This window comes from Pseudorca crassidens, chromosome 6 (assembly GCF_039906515.1).
Source record: "Pseudorca crassidens isolate mPseCra1 chromosome 6, mPseCra1.hap1, whole genome shotgun sequence".
Lineage (NCBI taxonomy): Eukaryota > Metazoa > Chordata > Mammalia > Artiodactyla > Delphinidae > Pseudorca > Pseudorca crassidens.
Genome location: NC_090301.1, coordinates 81838050 through 81859935, shown reverse-complemented (window position 1 = coordinate 81859935; position 21886 = coordinate 81838050). Strand labels below are relative to the sequence as shown.

Sequence of the window (21886 nt, the reverse complement as noted above, 5' to 3'; positions counted from 1 at the left end):
AGTTTACCTTGACTTCCTTCAGAAATGTCACAGAAGAAACAACAATAAAAAGGATAAATCTATGCAATCAGGAAAGCTAAAAAGCTGAGATGACCAGAATGCTGAAGAACATCTGGAAGACATAAAGCACATGGGCTAAAAATCCACTAGTATAGAGGGAGTTACAACACAATATTAGTAAAAGAAAACTTAAAACAAATAAGTTTCCTCAGGGGAACTCCAGAATAAATGTAAGATCTAAAGTAGCAGCAGAACAGGGAACTCCCTGGAGGTCCAGTGATTAGGACTCCGAGCTCTCACTGCCGAAGGGCCGGGTTTGATTCTTGGTCAGGGAACTAAAAATCCCACAAAAAAGCCGCAGGGCACAGCCAAAAGAAAAAAGTATCAGCAGGACAATGATCACAGAGAAGACAAAGAAAATGAATGGTAGAAAAGCATACCAATCTCCAACGCTGAATACTCAGTAGCTCCATTTATCCCAACTGAAAGCAACAATTATAGCTATGTATAAAATAAGAATTTCTTATACAAGAAATTCAGAAGAAACTTGGAGTAGATACTGAGGTCTGAGAAGGGGAGGTGGTGCGCCAGATAACTTTCTGGCCCTCTTAAGAGAGGAGATCTTATTCTCAAAGTGCAAGGTTTTATTTATTCCACTTTAACTACCCTCCAAAATGGCCCCCAATGGTTCTCATCTTCTAGTATTCATTTCCTTGAGTAATCCCCTATCACACTATTGAGCTGGCTAGTATAACCAACACGTTATTGTGGTAATAATGGAGTGTGACTTCTGAGGATAGAAAATTTGACTTCCTCTGGACCACCTGCTCTGGGTGAAGCCACCTGTCATGTAGGGAAGACAGTCAGGCAACACTATGAAGAGGTCCACATCATAAGGAACTGAGGACTCTTGCCAGGAGTAAGTAGTAACTTGCCAACCATATGAGTGAACCAGTTTAGATGCAGATTCTCCAGCTCCTGTCAAGCCTTCAGATGACGGCAACTCCAGCTAATATCTTGACCGTAACCCATGAGAGACCAAGAGCCACAACCGTCTATCTAAGCTGCCCCTGAATTCCTGACCCACAGAAACTGTGTGAGAAAATAAATGTTGTTTTAAGCAACTACTGGTTGCACCTGTTTTGGAGTAGTTTGCTACATAGCAACAAATAACTAATATACCCTCCTTCAGAATTTATTAAAAAATAAAAGTACTGATAATCCAATTATTGATATTGAGAAATACTGTAAACTTCCTGTTTAAAAAAAAAAGAAAAACAAAACCGCAAAAATATCACAAAATCTAGAGAATGTGACCAAGGTAAAATTTAGAGAAAAATGTATGGTATTTGTGAGGTAATAAAAATATATATATTGGTCTCTGCCCCTGGTTTCTGGCACAGAGCTTCAGAAACTCTTGTAATTTCCTAAGTAATAAGAGCACCAGGAGCATTTTTTGTTCTAATATTTGGTTATTAAACTCAGTTCCTGACACAGGGATCCTAAAACCCTTGTGATTTCCTGGGTGATAAGAGTGCCTTTTGTTCTCATGAGGCGACTTTCAGTGGGCTCCTGGATGGGTCCTGAATGAGGGCTAGCCAGCAGAAAGAACAATACATAAGAAGCTTGGAATTTTTTAGCCTTGCCTCCCATTCTCTTGAGTAGGGAGAAAGGCTAAAAACGGAGTTAATGATTCATCATGCCTATGTAATGAAGCCTCCTCCATAAAAATCCCCCAAGTATTGGTTTTGAAGAACTTCTGGGTTGGTGAACGTGTGGAGATTTGGGGAGAGTAGCACCCACTCTGAGACGTACGGTCTCAGAGCTCCACTTCCCCATAACCTGCCATACACATCTCTTCCAAATGACTATTCCTGAGTTATATCCTTTCATAATAAACTGCTCATCTAGTAAGTAAAATGTTTCTCTGAATTCTATGAGCCACTCAGGCAAATTAATCAAGCCTAAGGGTGTGTGTGTGGGGGGGGGTTGTCATTGGATCCTCTGAACTATAGTGGGTTGATCAGAAGCACAGGTGACAACCTTGACTTGCAACTGGCATCTGAAGGGGCTGGGGGTGTCTTGTAAGACTGACTCATTAACCTGTGGAATCTGATGCTACCTCTGGGTAAAAAGTGTCAGAATTAAGTTGAATTGTAGGACACTCACCTGGTGTCTGAGAAGTGCTTGGTGGTATGGGAAAACCTGCCCTTCCCACAACCCTAGGCTGAAACTGGGTGCAGAACTGTACAGTATTAAACAAACTTATTATTAAAGACGACAATAAATATGTAATTTGCAACAAGTAACTTACATAGAAAATTAAGTAAATCGAAAGACTGCATAACAGAAAATAAGGATCAAAGCACAAAATTGAAGAAATAATTACTAATAAATAGTAAGGAAAGTAGAGGCAGAAAACCTGAACAAATTAGTTATCACAAAAGAAATGGAAAGGGTACTCAAAACTAAGCCCCCAAATGGCTATAGACCAAGGTAGTTTGGGAAGATAATTTTTAACCTAAACACTCAAAACAGAAGTTCAAAAGGATTTAAACAGTTCCAATATCTAGAAAAAAAGATATAGGCCTTCTAACTTTATTCTACATACCTGATATAATCTTTGTAAATAAAACTGGACAGAAGGTAAAAAATTTTTACAGATAAAGCTCACACAGAATTCATAAAGAGAAACAGAGACTCTGCCTCAAATATTAGCAAATATAATATGTAAATAAGAAAGTGCATCTTTTAGATTGCTAGAAACCTGGTTCTTTAATTTGAAATAGGATAGGTATCAAAAATCCATTGTAAACAGTGTTGCAAATAAAATCATGAATAATATGTTCACTACTACTAATACTTAACAGCATTCTAGAGAAAACAAGCAACAACAAAAACTCACTAACCCAATTTTAAGTGGTTCCATATATGAGTTTAAACACTACCGCTCTTCCCAATAAAAGTTGGACTGTAAGATTCCTTCAAACTGAAAAATGCTCAATTTAAGTTACCAAACTATCAATTCAACCATTGAAACAACATGTTTATATTTACTTTGTTAAAGTATTATGCTTATTGATGAAAATATACAAATTTATTAATCAGTTTATTGTATTACATAATTAAGCATCTGTAAGCAGCTCCTGTTTCAGTGATTAATGAATGCAGTATAACAATATTGAGGTAGTAAACTGGAAAGTTGCACTGTTTAACATTCCACTGCCTTATTAGCTATCACTGATGAGTGGCAAAATCATTAAGCAATATTCTGATGTTAATACAAAATAACTTAGGAAAATAAAAAATAAATCTCAACTTTAAAATGCAGTTCTTTATTAAAACTAAATGAAAAATGATTAAATGAGATATCATTTTTGGCATACGGAAGTAAAGTGTTTTGTTTCAGTTGGGACAATACTTGGGGTTGGTGAAGTTGTGGTTAATGAAACTAACACACAATAATGGTACAAACACACAGTACTAGAAGCCACAATTTTACTGCCTTCCATTCAGCAATTCCACTTTCAGAATTTTACTCAAAAGAAATAATCACAGATATGTACAAATACTTAGCTGAAAGGATGTTTAATATAGCTCTGGTTATAAAAAGAAAAAATTAAATATCCAGTACCAGGAAATTAGTTAACCAAGTCACAATACAAACACAATGAAAGCCAATTACTCTTCAACTAAAGTCCTGGTGAATTTGGTTAAAAAAAAAATACCATTTTTTTGTTCAAAAAGGATCAAGGCTTTCTGTCTGGCATGTAAAGAGCTTAGAGGTTGATACTCTTGTCCTCACAAGAAAAAAACTGAATTAAAAAACAACTCTCCCTTAATCCCTAAAAGGAATGAAGTCAGAGGGCAAACTGTTTCCTCTAAAATTAGAGACACACAGGCAGATATAGAGAATCACAGTTTATTGGAGCAGAAGCCTGGAAACAGAAATTACATTGAAGCCAGTTCCAAGGTATGAAAACTTAAAATGTAATTGACAAACTGCTAGAGACTCAATGTAGACAAGTTTAAGTTAAAAACTCCAAGAGGGCCCAGGCTTAGGGAAGCCTCCCAACTTTCCTGAATTTTACCTCCAGGAACCTCACTAGGTTCTCAGAGAAAGCCAGAGAAAAGTCTCCTCCTGCTTCAATAGGGGTAAGGGAAAAGTACCCATATTGAAATACATCCAAGACCATTCTGTCCTCCTTAACAGGGCTTGCCCTGAAAGGAAACTCTTTTACCAGGCGTAACTGACCTGAGGAAAAGAAATATACAACTCTAGCTCCTTCTAGCCTTCCTGACTCACCTAAAAAGGGTAATGTGTGTGTGTTGGAGAATGGGGGGAGGGAGCTGACAAGCACCTGTGAAAGTCACATCCCAGGCACACAGGCTCTCTCACAAATATAAAACAAAACCAAGACCAAATCAAAGAAACATGGAATGTTTCCCCTCCCCTCACATCTTACCATATGATAGGGCTTGGGTATTTTAACTGGGGATTACAACTAAAAGAACAACTCTCAGATCTTATTTAAGAAATTGCTAAAGAAATTCAAAGAAAAGAGTGGAGACAAAAGTAAGGACACTAAAAGAAATTTTAGCTTCTGACACATACAGGTACAGTAAACAATAAACACAGTCTACCTCTGAGATAAAGGAACATAAAATATCACACTAAAGACTTACCTCAGTTCTTTATATCTAGTTCATCATGTCTGGCTCTCAACAAAAAAATTACAAGGCATAATAAAAGGAGAAAAACACACAGTTTGAAGAGAAGAGACAGAATGAGATTCAGATATGGCAGAGAATTTGGAATTAATAGACTGGGAATTTAAAACAACTATGACTAATATGCTAAGGGATCTAATGGAAAAAGCAGACAACCTGTAATTACAGATGGGCAATGTAACAAGCAAAGAATGAATCAAAAGGAAATGCCAGAAATAGAAAACAGTGGCACAGAAATAAAGAATACCATTGATATGCTTAACAATGTAGAAGTGATGAGAGAAAATGTTACAAGGGATAGGAGGAACTGGAAATACTGTTATATGATACTTGTACTACCCGATAAATGGTATAGTGTTATTTGAAAGTGGACTTGCATTGCTTATAAGTGTATACTACAAATACTACAGCAACCACTAAAAGAAGTTTTTAAAAAGTATAATTTATAGCCTGAAAGAGGAAAAGAACCCAAATATAAAATGCCTGGTTAAAACCAGAGAAGGCAGGGGAAGGAAAAAAAAAAAAAAAAACAAGAGTAGAGACAAAAAAGAAACAAAGAACAATGAAACAAAAGAAAACAATAATAAATGTAGTAGATATAAATCTATTATGTCAGTAATGACTTTAAATGTCAATGGTCTAAATAAATAGACCAATTAAAAACAGTGTAATTAAAAAAACAAACCATAACTTTATGTCCTCTATAAGAAACTGACTTTAAAAATGACACACATTAAAGTACAGAAATGGAAGAAGACATACACTAATCCAAAGAAAGTTTAAGTAGCTATGTTAATTTCACACAGAGCAAATTTCAGAGCAAGAAGAAGTATTGGGAATAAAGAGGGCATTATATATTGATAAAGGAATTAACTCTCCAATAAGGTAATACACATTCTTCTCAAGTTCACAAGTCACATTTACCAAGATAGACCACATTCTGGGCCATAAAACACACCTAAAATCTGGAAGACTACAAATCATATTAAAGTATGCTCTAATACCATAATGGAATTAAACTAGGAATAAATAATAAAAAGATAACTAGAAAATCCTACAATACAGAGATTAAAAGTCAAATAAGAAAAATCAAAAATCAAAAATTATGAATGACAGTGCTGGTTTTTTTTGCGGGTTTGGAGCCATTCCAGATGCTTTAGGCTGCTGGATGTCTGAACACTGGATAACTGAGGCATTTCTATACATGGAATATCTGTGTTTTAGAGCACTCTGCTGCAGGGGACTACCGCCTGCATACCCAAAGGATGACCTGTTCTGCATAGGCCTCATGAGCTCTGGCAAGATCAGTCTGCCATCCAAGCTCTGCAGTGAAAGCCCTGACAGCCTAGTGTCCACTATGGGTTTTAAAAGCAGTGCCATTCCAGAATGCCATCTTGAATGTGAAAGAACTTGGAGAAGAGAGCAGCCAAGATGGCAGAGTAGAAAGACCATGAGCTCACCTCCTCTCACGAGAACACCAAAATCACACTATCTGCAGAACAACCATGGATGAAAAAGACTGGAACCTGCCAAAAAGTATCTTCTACAGCTAAAAACATAAAGAAGGAACCACAGTAAGATGGGTAGGAAGGGCAGACTTGTGATATAATCAAATCCCATTCCCCCAAGGTCAGTGACCCACAAAATAGAGAATAATTATAATGCACAGGTTCTCCCACAGGCATGAGAGCTCTGGGCCCCATGTCAGGCTCCCCAGCCCAGGGGCTCCAGCATCAGGAAGATGAGTCCCAAGAGCATTTGGCTTTGAAGGCAAGCAGGCTTAACTGCAGGAGCCCCACAGGGCTGGGAAAAATAGAGATTTCACTCTTGAAAGGGGCACACAAATGTGCACTGGGATTCAGCACAAAAGCAGTAATTTGATAGCAGCCAGGGCCAGACCTACTTTCTGGTCTTGAAGAGTCTCCCGGAGAGGCGGCTGCAGCTCACCCCGGGACACAAACACTGGTGGCTGACATATTTGGGAACGTCTAACCATATGAACAAGCTGCCAGCAGCTGCCTTGTTCACTCATTAGCACCAACACCTGGCCTCACCCAACAGCCTGTAGTGATGGACCACCTCAGGCCAAACAACTAACTGGGCGGGGGATGCAACCCCCCCCCCCCATCAGCAGACAGGATGCCTAAAGACTTCCTGAGCCCACAGCTGCCCGTAGACAACTCTCTAGACACAGCCCTGCCCACCAGAGGGCCAAGACACAGCTCCACCCACTAATGGGCAGGCATGGCCTTTCCCTTTTCCTTTCCAGGAAGCCTGCCCTAGCCTCTGGACCAGATTTACCCAGCAGGGAGCAGACACCAGAAAACTATAATCCTGAAGCCTGTGGACACAGGCCACCCACAGCAGGCCAGACCCTACCCTGGGACCAGATGGGCCCTGGTCCTGTCTACTAGCAGGCGAATGGAAGCTTTGGGACACTCCAGACTCCATACTCAACTGTGTCAGGAACACCCCCCACCCCCCAAACAACGATCTGAAATGAGCTCTGGACCTCAGGGCCTGCAGCCAGATTCCAGGAACCAGCTCTGTCTGCCAGTAGTCTAGCACTAACCTCAGATCTGGCTCCACCTCCCAGGGGGTGGGCAACAGTCCCAGAGTCTTGGGGACCCTGATTCTACCCAGCAGAGCCAGTACTAGCCCTGGGGTTCCCTAGGGTTCTTCAACCAGCCACCTTGTGACCAGGTCCCACTAAACAGCAGCCAGCAGCATCCAAACAAGGTAGAGTGTGGCACCCAACCGGACTAGGGGGCAACCAAGCCTACCAGACCACCTACATAGTCAACCTGCCACAACAGAAGGACCCACGCAGCCCTCTTAGGGGAAAACCCTAGAGCATATAGCTTGGGTGATGAAAGGGGAGTGCACTGCTGGGAGACATAGGATGTCTCCTACAGAAGGCCACTTCTCCAAGATTAAATACATAACAACCTGACACACACATAAAAATACAAAAAGCAACTCAGAAAAATGAGGTAGCAGAAAACTATGTTCCAGATGCAGGGAATAAGCTAAAACCCCAGAAAAATAACTAAGTGAAGTGGAGACAGACAATATAACTGAGAAAGAATTCAGAGTAATGATCATAAAGATGAAAAAACTCGGGAGAAGAACAGAGGCACAGAGCGAGAAGTTACAAGTTTTTAACAAAAAGTTAGAAAACATAAAGAACAACCAGAGATGAAAAATACAATAACTAAAATGAAAAATACATTAGAAGAAATCAACAGTAGATTAAATGATACACAGGAACGGATCAGTGAGCTGGAAGACAGAGTAGTGGAAATCACTGCTGCTTAACAAAAAAAAAAAAAGAAAAGAAAAGAAATGAGGACAGTTTAAGATACCTCTGCGACAACATCAAGTGCACTAGTATTTGCAGTATAGGTGTCCCAGAATGAGAAGAAAGAGAGAAAGGGCCTGAGAAAATATTTTAAGAGATAATAGCTGAAAATTTCCCTAACCTGGGAAAGGAAACAGTCACCCAAGTCCAAGTAGCACAGACTCCCATACAGGATTAACTCTAAGAAGAACAGACCAAGATACATTGTAAACAAAATGACAAAAATTAAAGATAAAGAGAGAATAGGAAAAAAAAAAAAAGAGAGAGAGAATAGGGACTTCCTTGGTGGTCCAGTGGCTAAGACTCCATGCTCCCAATGCAGGAGGCCCAGTGTTCGATCCTTGGTCAGGGAAATAGATCCCACATGCCACAACTAAGAGTTCTCATGCTGCAACTAAAGATCCTGCATGCCACAACTAAAGATTCCGCACACGGCAACGAAGATCCCACATGCTGCAACTAAGACGTGATGCAGCCAAACAAATAAACAAATACATACTAAAAATAATATATATAGAGAGAAAATATTAAAAGCAACAAGGGAAAAGCAACAAATAATATACAAAGAAATTCCCATATGGCTATCAGCTGACTTTTCAGCAGACACTCGGCAGGCCAAAAGGCATGATAAATTCAAAGTGATGAAAAAGAAAAACCTACAACTAAGAATACTCTACCCAGCAAGTCTCTCATTCAATTTGATGGCGAAATTAAAAGCTTTACAGAAAAGCAAAAGCAAAAGCTAAAAGAATTCAGCACCACCAGTTTTACAACAAATGTTAAAGGAACTTCTCTAGGCAAAAAGAAAAGGCCACAACTAGAAACAAGAAAACTATGAAATGAAATAGCTCACTGGGAAAGGCATACATACAGTAAAGATAGAAAATCATCCACACACAAAGCTACTAGGAAGTTCAAAAGACAAAAGTAGTAGAAACATCCATATTCACAATAAACAGTTAAGGGATATATATACAGAACAATTAGATGTAAAATACAGTATCAAAAACAGTATACGTGAAGGAAAGAGAGTACAAAGACAGGGTTTTAAAATGGACTTGAGGAGGTCAACAACTTAAAACAATCATATATACATACATACACGTATATATACGCGCTGTTAGACAAAAACCTCATGGTAATCTCAAACCAAAAATCTACAATATACACACAAAAAAAGAAAAAGGAATCCACACATAACACTAAAGATAGTCATCAAGTCACGAGAGAACAAGAGAAGGGGGAACAAAAGACCTATAACAAATCCAAAACAGTTAACAAAATGGCAATAAGAGCATACATATCTATAATTACCTTAAATGTAAATGGACTAAACACTCCAAGCAAAAGACAGAGTGGCTGAATGGATACAAAAACAAGATGCATGTATATGCTGCCTACGAAAGACTCATTTCACATCTAGAGACACATAAAGAATGAAAGTGAGGGGATGAAAAAAGTATTCCATGCAAACGGAAATCAAAAGAAAGTCGGAGTAGCAATACTTATATCAGACAAAATAGACGTTAAAACTAAAATAGGGCTTCCCTGGCGGCACAGTGGTTGGGAGTCCGCCTGCCGATGCAGGGGACGCGGGTTCGTGCCCCGGTCTGGGAGGATCCCATGTGCAGCGGGGCGGCTGGGCCTGTGGGCCGTGGCCACTGGGCCTGCGCGTCCGGAGCCTGTGTTCCGCGACGGGAGAGGACACAACAGTGAGAGGCCCGCGTACCGCAAAAAAAAAAAATAAACTAAAATAAAGACTGTTACAAGAGACAAAGAAGAACACTACATAATGATCAAGGGATCAATCCAAGACATAACAATTGTAAATACATACGCACCTAACATAGGAGAACCTCAATAAATAAGGTAAATATTAACATAAAAGGAGAAATGAACAGTAACATAGTAATAGTAGAGGACTTTAACACCTCGCTTACATCAATGGACAGATCATCCAGATAGAAAATCAATAAAGAAACACAGGCCTTGAATAACACATTCAACCAAATGGACTGAATTAATATATAGACAGCATCCCATCCAAAAGCAGAATACATGCTTTTCAAGTGCACATAGAACATTGCCCTAGACAGATCACATGCTATGCCACAGAACAAGCCTTGGTAAATTTAAGAAAACTGAAATCATATCAAGTATCTTTTCTGATCACAATGCTATGAGACTAGAAATCAACTACAAGAAAAAAAACTGCAAAAAATAAACACATGGAGGCTAAACAATATGCCACTAAACAACCAATGGATCACTGAAGAAGACAAAGAGGACATCAAGAAATACCTAGATACAAATAAAAATGAATACACAAAGATCCAAACTTATGCAATGCAGCAAAAGCAGTTCTAAGAGGGAAGTTTATAGCAATACAAGCTTACCTTGGTATACAAGAAAAATGTCAAATAAACAACATAACTTTACACCTAAAGAAACTAGATAAAGAAGAACAAACAAATTCCAAAGTTAGTACTAGGAAATCATAAAGATCAGAGGAGAAATCAATGAAATAGAGAGTAAAAAAATAGAAAAGATCAATGAAATTAAAAGCTGGTTGTGGGCTTCCCTGGTGGCACAGTGGTTGAGAGTCCGCCTGCCGATGCAGGGGACGCGGCTTCGTGCCCCGGTCCGGGAAGATCCCACATGCCGCCGAGTGGCTGGGCCCGTGAGCCATGGCCGCTGAGCCTGCACGTCCCGAGCCTGTGCTCCGCAACGGGAGAGGCCACAACAGTGAGAGGCCCGTGTACCGCAATAAAATAAAATAAAATAAAATAAAGATGCGTTCTCTAAAAAAAAAAAAAAAAAAGCTGGTTGTTTGAGAAGATAAACAAAATTGATAAACACCCAGCCTCACCAAGAAAAACAGGGCCTAAATCAATAAATTCAGAAATAAAAAAAGTTACCACTGGCACCACAGAAATAGAAAAGACCCTAAGAGACTACTACAAGCAATTTTACGTCAATAAAATGAAAACAATCCCATTTACCATTGCATCAAAAAGAATAAAATATCTAGGAATAAACCTACCTAAGGAGGCAAAAGGCTTGTAATACCACAACTATAAAGACTCTGATGAAAGAAATTGAAGATGACACAAACAGATGGAAAGATATACCATGTTCTTGTATTGGAAGAATCAATATTGTTAAAATGACCATACTGCCCAAGGCAAGGTACAGATTAAGTGCAATCCCTATGGAATTATCAATGGTATTTTTCACAGAAGTAGAACAAATAATTTTAAACTTTGTACGGCGATACAAAAGCCCCCAAATAGCCAAAACAATCTTGAGAAAAAAGAACGGAGTTAGAAGAGTCATGCTCCCTGGCTTCAGACTATACTACAAAGCTACAGTAATCAAAACAGTACAGTCCTGGCACAAAAAGAGACAACAGATAAATGGAACAGGATAGAAAGCCCAGAAATAAACCCATGCACCTATGGTCAATTAATCTATGACAAAGGAGGCATGAATACACAATGGAGAAAATATAGTGTATGTATGTACACACACACACACACACACACACACACAAAGGAATACTATTCAGCCATAAAAAGAATGAAATAATGCCATTTTCAGCAACATGAATGGACCTAGAGATTACCATACTAGGTGAAGTAAATCAGACAAGACAAATATCATATGATATCACTTATATGTGGATTCTAAAAAAATGATACAAATGAACTTATTTACAAAACAGAAATAGACTCACAGACATAGAAAACAAACTTATGGTTACCAAAAGGAAAGGGGAGGGGGGAGGGATAAATTAGTAGGAGTTTGGGATTAGCAGATATAAATTGATAAACAATATAAACAATGATATAGATAAACATAAACAATGAGGTCCTACTGTATCACACAGGGAACTGTATTCAATATCCTGTAATAAATGGAAAAGAATATGTATATATATGTATATCTGAATCATTTTGTGGTACACCAGAAACTAACACAATGTTGTAAACCAACTATACTTCAATTTGAAAATAAAAGATATTGCAAGGATAGAGTCTCTTATTCCATTCTGCACCACGATTCTTATCTGTGTGATTCCTTATTGGCTTTCCAAAGTTTCTATGATAAACACACAGAAATAAAAACACATAAAAATAATTATACACAAAGAGTAAGTGGGATTTATTCCAGGTATGCAAAGTTAATTCAACATTCCTAAAGCAATTAATGTAATTTACAACATCAACAGGATAAAGAAGAAATATCTTCTTTGCAGAAAAAGCATTTGACAACATCCACCCATGATAAAGAATTTCAGCAAACTAGGACTATAAGGAACCTTTTTAACTCGGTAAAAAAAAAAAAAACTAAAAAACTCTATAGCTAACATGATTTTTAATACTAAGAAACTAGATGCTTTCCTACTAAGATCAAGAAGAATGTAAGAATCACCACTGCTAGTCAACATCATACAGTAAGACAAGAAAAGAAAAGAAAAGGTACACAGGAAGGAAAGAGTAAAAATGTCTCTGTTTGCAGATGGCATGATCGTGTATGTAGAAAATCCCAAAGAATCTACACACACAATAGGTACTATTGGAATCAATAAGGTATTGAAGCAAGGGTGCAGGTTTTATATATATATATATATATAGAGAGAGAGAGAGAGAGAGAGAGAGAGGAGAGAGAGAGGGAGAGAGGTAGAGAGGGAGGGAGGGAGGGAGGGAGGGAGGAAGGGAGGGGGAGGGGGAGAGAGAGAGAGAGGTTAGTATTACCAATGTCAATTGCTTTCCTATGCCAGTAACAAACAACTGGAATTCGGAATTAAAAATATAATATCATATACATTAGTATCAAAAAAAAAAAAGCCCCACAAAAAATGTATGCATAAATCTAACAAAATACGTATACGATCTATATGAGGTAACTATAAAACTATGGTGAAAGAAATTAAAGAGGATCTAAATAAATGGAGAGATATTCCATGTATATGGATAGGAAGACTCAATAGTGTTAAGATGTCAGTTCTTCCAATCCTGACTTACAGATTCAATGCAATCCCAATCAAAATTATAGTAAGTTATTTTAAAGTTTACATGAAAAGGCAGAAGACAGAACAGCCAATACAGTACTGAACAGGAACAAAGCTGGAGGTCAGAAACTACCCCACTTCAAGACTTACTATTAAGATAACAGATAATAATACAGTGTGGTAATGGGGAAAGAACAGACAAACAAATCAATGGAACAGAGTAGAGAGCTCAGATATAGACCCACATAAATATAGTCAACTAATTTGTGACAAAGAAGCAAAAGCAATTCAAAAGAGAAAGAAGTCGTTCTCCGCTTCTCAACAAATGGTGTGGGAACAACTAGACACCTGCAGGCAAAAAAAATGAGTTGACATACACCTTATACTTTTCATGCAAAATGGATCAGAGACCTATACGTAAAACACAAAACTATAAGACTTCTAAAAAGGAACACAGGAAAAATGTAGGTGCCCTTGGGTTTGGCAATGAATTTTTGGATACAACACCAAAAGTATGAACCATGAAAGGAAATGTGATAAAATGGACTTTATTTAAAGTAAAATTTTCTGTTCTGCAAAAGACACCATTAAGAGAATGAAGACAAGCCACAAACTGAGAAAAAATATTTGCAAAACACATATCTGATAAAAGATTGGTATCCAAAATATACGAAGGACTCTTAAAACTCAACTATAAGAAAATAAGCAATCCAGCTTAAAAATGTACAAAAGATCTGGACACGACACTCAACAAATAAGACATACAGATTGCAAATGAGCCTAAGAAAAGATGTTCAGGGGCCTCCCTGGTGGAGTCCGCCTGCCGATGCAGGGGGACACGGGTTCGTGCCCCGCTCCAGGAAGATCCCACATGCTGCGGAGCGGCTGGGCCCGTGAGCCATGGCCGCTGAGCCTGCGCGTCCAGAGCCTGTGCTCCCCAACGGGAGAGGCCACAACAGTGAGAGGCCCGTGTACCACACACACACAAAAAAGTTCAATACCATGTATCACTAGGGAATTGCACATTAAAACAACAATCTATAACCATTAGAATGGCTAAATCCAAAACAATGACAAGACCAGTGCTGATGAGGACATGGAGTAATTACAACTCTGATTTATTGCTGACTGGAGTGCAAAATGGTAAGTATATGGACTTTGGTAGACAGGTGAGCAGTTTCTTACAAAACTAAATGTACTCTTACACATAATCCAGCAATCATGCACCTTGGTATTTACCCAAGTGAACTGAAGACTTACGTCCACACAAAGACCTGCATCTGAATGTTTATGACAACTTCATTCATAATTGCCAAAACTTCGAAGCAACCAAGGTGCCCTTCATTAGGTATATGGATAAACAAACTGTGATACATCCATAAGATGAAATATTCAGCGCTAAAAAGAAATGAGCTATCAGGCCATGAAGAGAAATGGAGGAAACTTACAGGCATATTGCTAAGGGAAAAAGCAAATCTGAAAGGGGCACACACTGTATGATTCTAACCATACGACAATTTGGAAAAAGCAAAACTATGGAGATAATGAAAAATCAGTGATTGCCAAGAGTTCAAGGCATGCATGGGAGCATAGAGCATAGGGGACTTTGGAGCAGTTAAACTATTCTGTATGATGCTGTCATTGTGGATATATGTCATTATACATTTGTCAAAACCCATAATGTTCAATTCAAAGAGTGAACCTTAATGTAAACTATACACTTTGATTAAAATAATGCATCAATACTGGTTCATCAATTGCAACAAATGTACCACACTAAGGCAAAATGTTAATAAGGGAAACTAGGTTAATAGTAAGAGGAACTGGGTGAGTGTGGATATATAGCAATTCATTGTACTATACATTCAATTTTTCTGGAAAACAAACAAATGGAAAAAACCTCACATCCATTAAAAAATTACAAAGAAAAAAAAAAAAGGCACAATCAAAGGCACAATTTGTGAAAACACCAGGTAGGAATACAAGCTTATAGAAGATTTGTGAAAATGAAATGTAAGCACAAAAGATAATCAGTTCAAGTCAGTAAGACAGACAATCTATAAAATGAAGTAAAAAAATAAAATGTATGGGCAAAATCTGCTTTAGCAGATTGTGACCCTACAGAAATATTTGTAAAACAATGGACGGTAATTCAAGGGGAATGTTAGCTACTTTAAAGCTACTTTAAAATTAATTCATCTGTTTGTTGTTGTTTTTAAAGAAATCAGATGCTTTAAGAACATTTATATAGGGAATGAGAAAACTTTTTATATTTTATTTTCTCTTGTCAACACTGATCATGGCATTATTCAGGAACATAGCTCACAGAGGCTGGCAGATATCTGCAATATAAAGCAAATAAGCATCATATTATTTTATACAAGTACTTAATACATTGGAAAGATGCTAGCTACATGTTATTTCTTTTAAAAGAATACAACAAAATTTTATGATCCAGCTTTGTTAATAAACGTACAGAAACATAGGTAAAAAACACTAAAATTACATATATCAACATCTTAACAGATTTATAGGTGTAGGGATTATAGGTAATTTTCATTTTTTCTGATCATTTTTACACTGAATGTATATTACTTTTTGGTAACTTACAAAATAATTATCTTGTGTATTTAAATTAAATAATGTATCTTATAATTTGAGTGTACAGAATAATCAGTGCTAACTGTGACAATAAAAAACTTTTAAAATGTATGTCACATATATAAAACTTATTTCAACATAAAATTTTAAATACATTAGGCCCATGAGACATTGCATCAGAGTGGTGCTATAACACAACTGGACATGATACAAACCACCCAACTTTTAGAGAAAATATTTTTGGTATTTACTCATTATAAAGTAAGTTGACCCAGACATATACCAGACTAGAAATGATTGTGTTGAGAACAATATAAGTTGACATTTCTGGGTCATCTACATAAAAATATGTATATTTTTTAAATTGCAGAAAGATGAAAGCCCTAAGGAAATGTGAAAATGTGCATATGTGTGCCAAAAGAAAAGCTAACACACTTAGAATTTTAATCTTGCCAAGTCTGACTTCAACCTTTCAGTCAAAATGTCATACTAAATTTCAATTCCAATATTAATCAAGGAAGCAGTATAAAATATAAAAGACTAAGATTTTGTTGTGTTTTTATGGAGGTGAGGAGGGAGAAAGAGAAGAATGTGAGATTAAGGAGAAAAAAATTAGGAAAAACTAACAACCCCAACAAATGCTTGCTTGAAGATAAGCATTTAAGGCAGATTGGGACTGAAAAGGGGGAAACAAATTGAAATAAAAGGATGGGGAACAACTGTCTGTTCCATACTTCATCTACCTCCTAGTTTATAATGGTCAACTCACATTTTATTTTCCCATTAAAGCATTAGTAAAATATACAAAGCTATCCAGACTCATCAGCCAATTCTGTTCAAATAAGATGAACACAGAACATCAAGGTCACTTAATAAGCAGTATTTTAATTTCGGCTAGAATTCATTGACAAAGCCATCTCCAAAAGACCTGCAGTGCTAAAATGGTTAAAATTAAACAGAACCTCTATGCCACTCCATCAGAACACAAAGCGGGTCTATAATGAATCCCCAATTCCCTCTGTTATATATTTGCATGCCATGGCTACAAACGAGGACGGATACAGGCGTGCCCTACCAGCAGCTCAGATATCATAAGGGCGTTGCCAAAATGATGAACAGCTCTTGGTAAAGTTCCCAACAAAACAAAGTACTACTTTCCCTCAAATTACTCAGTAATTGCATTTGTGGAAAATTTCAGTGTACATTAAAACCCTGCAAAAATACTATGTGTTTATTTTAAAAATGGAGTACTAGGCTCAAATCATAATGTTCTTTTTTTTTTTTAACCCATGTAAACATCCTGGGAGACGTGGGAAAGGAACGTGGCGGCACAGAGCCATTCTTCCTCATGCTGGACCACCCCAAGCACTGCAGGCAGTCTATCCTGGCCCCTGCCCTCTCTGGGACTGGCTGCCGTCCTTGGGACCAGAAATGCCCCACAAACACCCCGTAGGAGGCCGTCCCACCTCCACTAGAAACCACAGACCTAAGGTGAATAAAGGATTGTTTGAGGAACATTTTAGATTTTAACAGCAGAAACACATCCCCCAAAACAGAATTAGTAGACTATTATGTGTTCATTCCTAAACCATTCAATGCAAAAATATTTTCAATTTCTTTAAACAATTCGTGGCCAACTTGTGGTTAAAAATAACACAACCCCACAAAGATATATTCAGATACACAGTCCTCTGCTGATGTTTTGTGACTATAGTTTCACTACAAAGAAAGCATTTCAAATAATAGCTAAAGACTTGTCATATGGAAATAATATTTGCTTATTCCTGCCTAGGGCAGGAATATCTATCTATATATAAATAAATATAAATAAATAAATATATATAAATATAAAAATAAATATATATATATATAGAGAGAGAGAGACAGACAGAGAGAGGGAGGGAGGGAGGGAGAGAGGAGAGAGAGAGAGAGAGAGAGAGAGAGAGAGAGAGAGAGAGAGAGAATGTTGAGATTCCTGAGCTCTGCTTTCACCTGGTTCTCAGAGCACTGGAAATCAGGCTTATACCCTGGAGCAGGATTTCTCATGATAGGCAGTACTGACATTTTGAACTGGATAACTGTTGTGGGTGGCTGCCCTGTGCATCGTAGGATTTTCAACAGCACCTGCAGCATCTACCCACCTGTTTTCAGTAGTAACCCATTCTTAATAATCAAATGTGTCTCTTAGGCATTGCCAAATGACCCCTGGGGAGATCTTATTGCCACAGCTGAGAACCACTGACTTATAGGCAGATGACTGGAAAATCCTTCTTGTTGGACTCTTACTGGCCCAAGAGAAAAAGCTTCCAAATACCTAAAGAAATTGATATCAGGGTTTTCCCCCCAAAATATGTCCCAGCCAAATCTTTCCACAGTGAGAACCATCAATAGCTAGCAAACCCTAGCTAAGTTAAGAGAGACATGAAATAGGTTTCCAATGCCCCTTACATAAATTTGAACACAGAATCAAGGATCACAACAGAGCTGAGGAAAGCCTCTAAAATGAGACTAAAATATACCAACAGAAAGAATAACTTAGAAAACACAGAGCACGCAGGGAGAAATAAACCTCAAAACAAAACTTTAAATCCATAAAGAGAAAAAAAATACCAGAATGCTTTGGAAAAAAATACAAAGATCAAAAAAAGGTATTCAAAATTAAAAATATGATAAGAGAAACGGAAGTTTCAAGGCTTGAAAAATCAAGTAAATTTCCCGGAAAGTGAAAAGCAAAAGACTGGAAAAAGATGAAAAATGGGAGAAAAGAAACAGGTCCAGGAGTACAATATCTAATTGCAGTTACAAAAAACACAGAGGCAAGGAAATTACAGAAAATGTATCAGAAACTTTCTCAGAGCTGAGGCATACAGGTTGTCAAATTGAAAGAATACATGAAATGCACAGCAAAGTAGATTTCTATAGACTCATAAGTCAACTCACATTACTGTGACATTTCAGAACACTGAGTAAAACAAAGAGAAGATTCTATAAGTTTCAGACAAAAAGGTTGTAGATGCTTCCATAGGGGAGAAGTAAAGTGCAGTGTTAAAAGTAAGAATGGCTTCAAACTTTATATCAAACACTACGAGTTCCTTCTCAAATCTGAAGAGAAACATTACCAATTTAGAATTCTACATCCAGTCAAACTAACAGGGTACAGTAAAGCCATTTACAGGAACATAATGCCTCACAACATTTGCCTCTAAAATACCCAATAAATTTTTGAAAAAAATGCTCACCCCCATTAATAACCAGGATCTGCAAATTAAAACAATAACCTAAAGCTACCTTCATCAGGTCGGCAAAAACAAAAAATATCAATTGTTATGAAAACTGTAGAAAAAAGGATTTATCATACATTGTTGGTGGGAGTCTAAATTTATATATTCGCTTTGGAAAGTTTGGCATAATCCACACTCTACAGAAATGCATGCTATGTACATGAAATGCATGTGTAAGAAAATTCACAGAAGCATTATTTCTAAGCACTAAAAACTGGACACAATCCAAATGTCCACAATACTACACTAGTTAAATTAATTGTGGTTTATTCATAAAAAGACTTACTACACTTACTATACTATAAACATTACTATACAACAATGAAAATATGTGAACTAAAGCTGTTAACAGGATTAAAAATTTCAACATGGGAGAAAAACTATACATAACATAATTCAATTACATATAGGTAGAAAACAGGCAAAATTAATGTATATTGTTTAGGAATGCTGACAAAGGTGGGTAAAAAATACTTGAAATAAAAGTAGGAAATCATTACCATAAAAATCCAGACAATCCCAATTAACCTTTGGGTGTGGTGAGGAGAGAGGAATGAATAAGAATGAATGGGGGGTGGGGAGAGGGTGCCAGCAATGTTCTAATTCTTCACTTTGGTGGTGATTACAGTGTTCACTTTATAATTATTCATTATACTGTACATCTACGATTTGTGCATTTTTGCACATTTTGTTCACTTTATTTCTATTCATTATACTGCATATCTATGATCTGTACACTTTTTTGCACATTTAGTATTTTGCCATAAAAAAGATTTAAAAATTGTTATCTAAGGCACTTTTATGGCTCTGCTATAATTTTTTTCTGTTCTAAAATGGCAAACATTTGGTTCCAATATAGACAAAACATTAAGGCACAGGAGTCTAGTTTTTATTCCATTTGACAACATTACTGCACACACTGAAAGTGGTAAAAGCACTAGTCAATGATGCATAGATAGAATCCACTGTCAAAACACACAAGAGAAATAAGTAGGAACTTTAATTGAGTACCCTAAAGGAACCACTACAGAATTAAATAATATCAACACAATAAACATGAGGAATTTCAGATTCTCGGTCTTAAAAGAAACTATATATGGGTCATAATCTTTCAAAGCACCTTTACAAAGGAAGATAATTGAAAGACTAGAATGGTTTTAGTTATGATTATATGGACTGAATGTGAAAAAGAAACAGTGTACTTTACTAAAAAAAAACTTTATTAATGAAAATCCATGAATCCTTTCTTAAATATTCTTAATTAACATGAGGGAAACTATTTCCAGCAAAAATAGTAGCATCTAGTTGAGAAACCAAAGGCTCTAAATCCGAGGCTAATAACCAAAGACACTTAAAATACCTTTTTAAAAAATCTGTTATCTACACTACAGAAAGGGAAACTTCGATGATGTCCCTTCTCTCTCAACCATGACACACACTATCAAGGGTTACACAATCTCACATGCCCTTCTGAGAACAGCCACAGGCGTTGTGTTGCGGCACCAAGGCAAGACAAGGAGAGAAGTTCCACTGAAGAACTCCCAGCTTGCTCCCTCCCCAAAGCCTCTCCAGAATTCCAGGGAGGTCAGCCAAGTAAGGGCTGCTGGTCCTCACACCCCATATAAACACTGCGTCTAATGCCAGAAGTTGTCAAAATTCACACAGCTTGTCTCTCTCCCTGGACAGGTGCCCCGCTCTGGGCTGAAGAAGCAGTCACCAGAGTCATCTAATGAGGCTCCTGAGATCCCATTCCTCTCTTACACCTGGACCATCACATTCCTCACCATCACCGGGGTGTAGTCACCACCTGCCACAGATCTACTCTCATCAGGACGCCAGACGCTCGTCAAGCATTCGTCGCCGGCTGGCTCACAGGGAAGCCACGAGACGGAAGGAGCCCGCCTAGTTTCTGGCCTGCCAGGCCTAGACAAGCCTGCCCCCCTTCCCGCATTCCCAGTCTCCACACCCTTCCGTCCTCCCCTTTTCGATTCGCCTTTCGCCACTGGCGCCCACGGCTTTCGTTCTGAGGCCTGCCTACGCCATGTTACCTCTCACGGAAAAGCCTGCCCTTATCAGGGCAGAGCAGGATTCTGGAGACAGCAGGAATCCCTTCACTTGCTCCTCTCGCCGCGTTCTCTATTCCGCTTCACCTGCTGCTGCCAACGTTACACCAAGACTCCCGGCATGCCCTGCGCAGGCACCGCCTCTCCCATCCCGCCCCCCCTCCCTCACAAACACGTGACCTCCTTTCGCCTCCGTCCACGCCCACTTCCGTTTCTCCACTTTCCGTTAGGGGTGGGGGAGGGGACTGGGGGTGTTAAAGAGTAGCGACTTCCTCCTACTCCCCGCCCCCGCCTCTCTACCCGCCACCCCCCACCCCGCTACAATGTCTTCCGGGTCGCGATCGCCTCGGAGCCTTCTGGGAAACCATCTCATTTCCTCCCCTCCCCCTCCTCCTGCCTTCAACCAACCAGCCTCCCGTCAGAGAGAGACATGCGCAGTGAGTGCCTCCCGTCTCTTCTACCCGAACCCCCCCTCCCCCCCCCAAGCAGAGAGACCCCAGCAGCAGCAGCAGCTGATGATGAAGAGAGAGGCAGTGGCAAAGGGGGGGCACCTTTTATTTCTATTTTTAAAGGGACAGGACACTAATTTTACCCCACTTCAACCTTGAATTGAGGGGGGTGGGGGGAAGGCGGCTGAGTTCCTTCCCCCACCCTCCAGCCCTGAGACCTGAGAGGGGGATTGAGCCTGAGAGAGAAGGAGAAGGAGTTTCTTCTTCTTCAAAAATCCCCCATCCACGACTCCTACCCCCTCACCCCTCCACTAGCCTCCCTCCCGAGCCCCCTCCATCCTCCTCCTCTTTGGCCGTGAAAGGAGAGAAAGAGACCAAAAGCCTCT

The 21886-nt window shown here is 38.6% G+C and overlaps 2 protein-coding genes across 12 annotated transcripts in view; one reads left to right on the top strand and one right to left on the bottom strand.

The window, feature by feature from the left end:
* Nucleotides 1-21886, bottom strand: part of ORC4 (origin recognition complex subunit 4) — a 95954-nt gene that overhangs the window by 73898 nt on the left and 170 nt on the right. Inside the window, exons 1-2 of one of the 6 annotated variants that reach the window (XM_067742020.1) lie at nucleotides 21037-21198; nucleotides 6192-6280 (exon numbers count right to left, since the gene is read on the bottom strand). The exons of 1 other annotated variant lie outside the window; for it this stretch is intronic. The gene's annotated coding sequence lies outside the window, so the exon portion shown is untranslated. Of the gene's footprint in view, nucleotides 1-4686; nucleotides 4829-6191; nucleotides 6281-20772; nucleotides 20926-21036; nucleotides 21199-21886 lie in introns of those variants that run through there. 4 more of the 6 variants (XM_067742024.1, XM_067742018.1, XM_067742022.1 and 1 more) reach the window with 4 other exon arrangements.
* Nucleotides 21406-21886, top strand: part of MBD5 (methyl-CpG binding domain protein 5) — a 403659-nt gene continuing 403178 nt past the window's right edge. For 2 of the 6 annotated variants that reach the window (XM_067741997.1, XM_067741999.1), the window contains exon 1: nucleotides 21471-21488. The gene's annotated coding sequence lies outside the window, so the exon portion shown is untranslated. Of the gene's footprint in view, nucleotides 21489-21886 lie in introns of all 6 variants that reach the window. The other 4 variants (XM_067742013.1, XM_067742007.1, XM_067741998.1 and 1 more) reach the window with 4 other exon arrangements.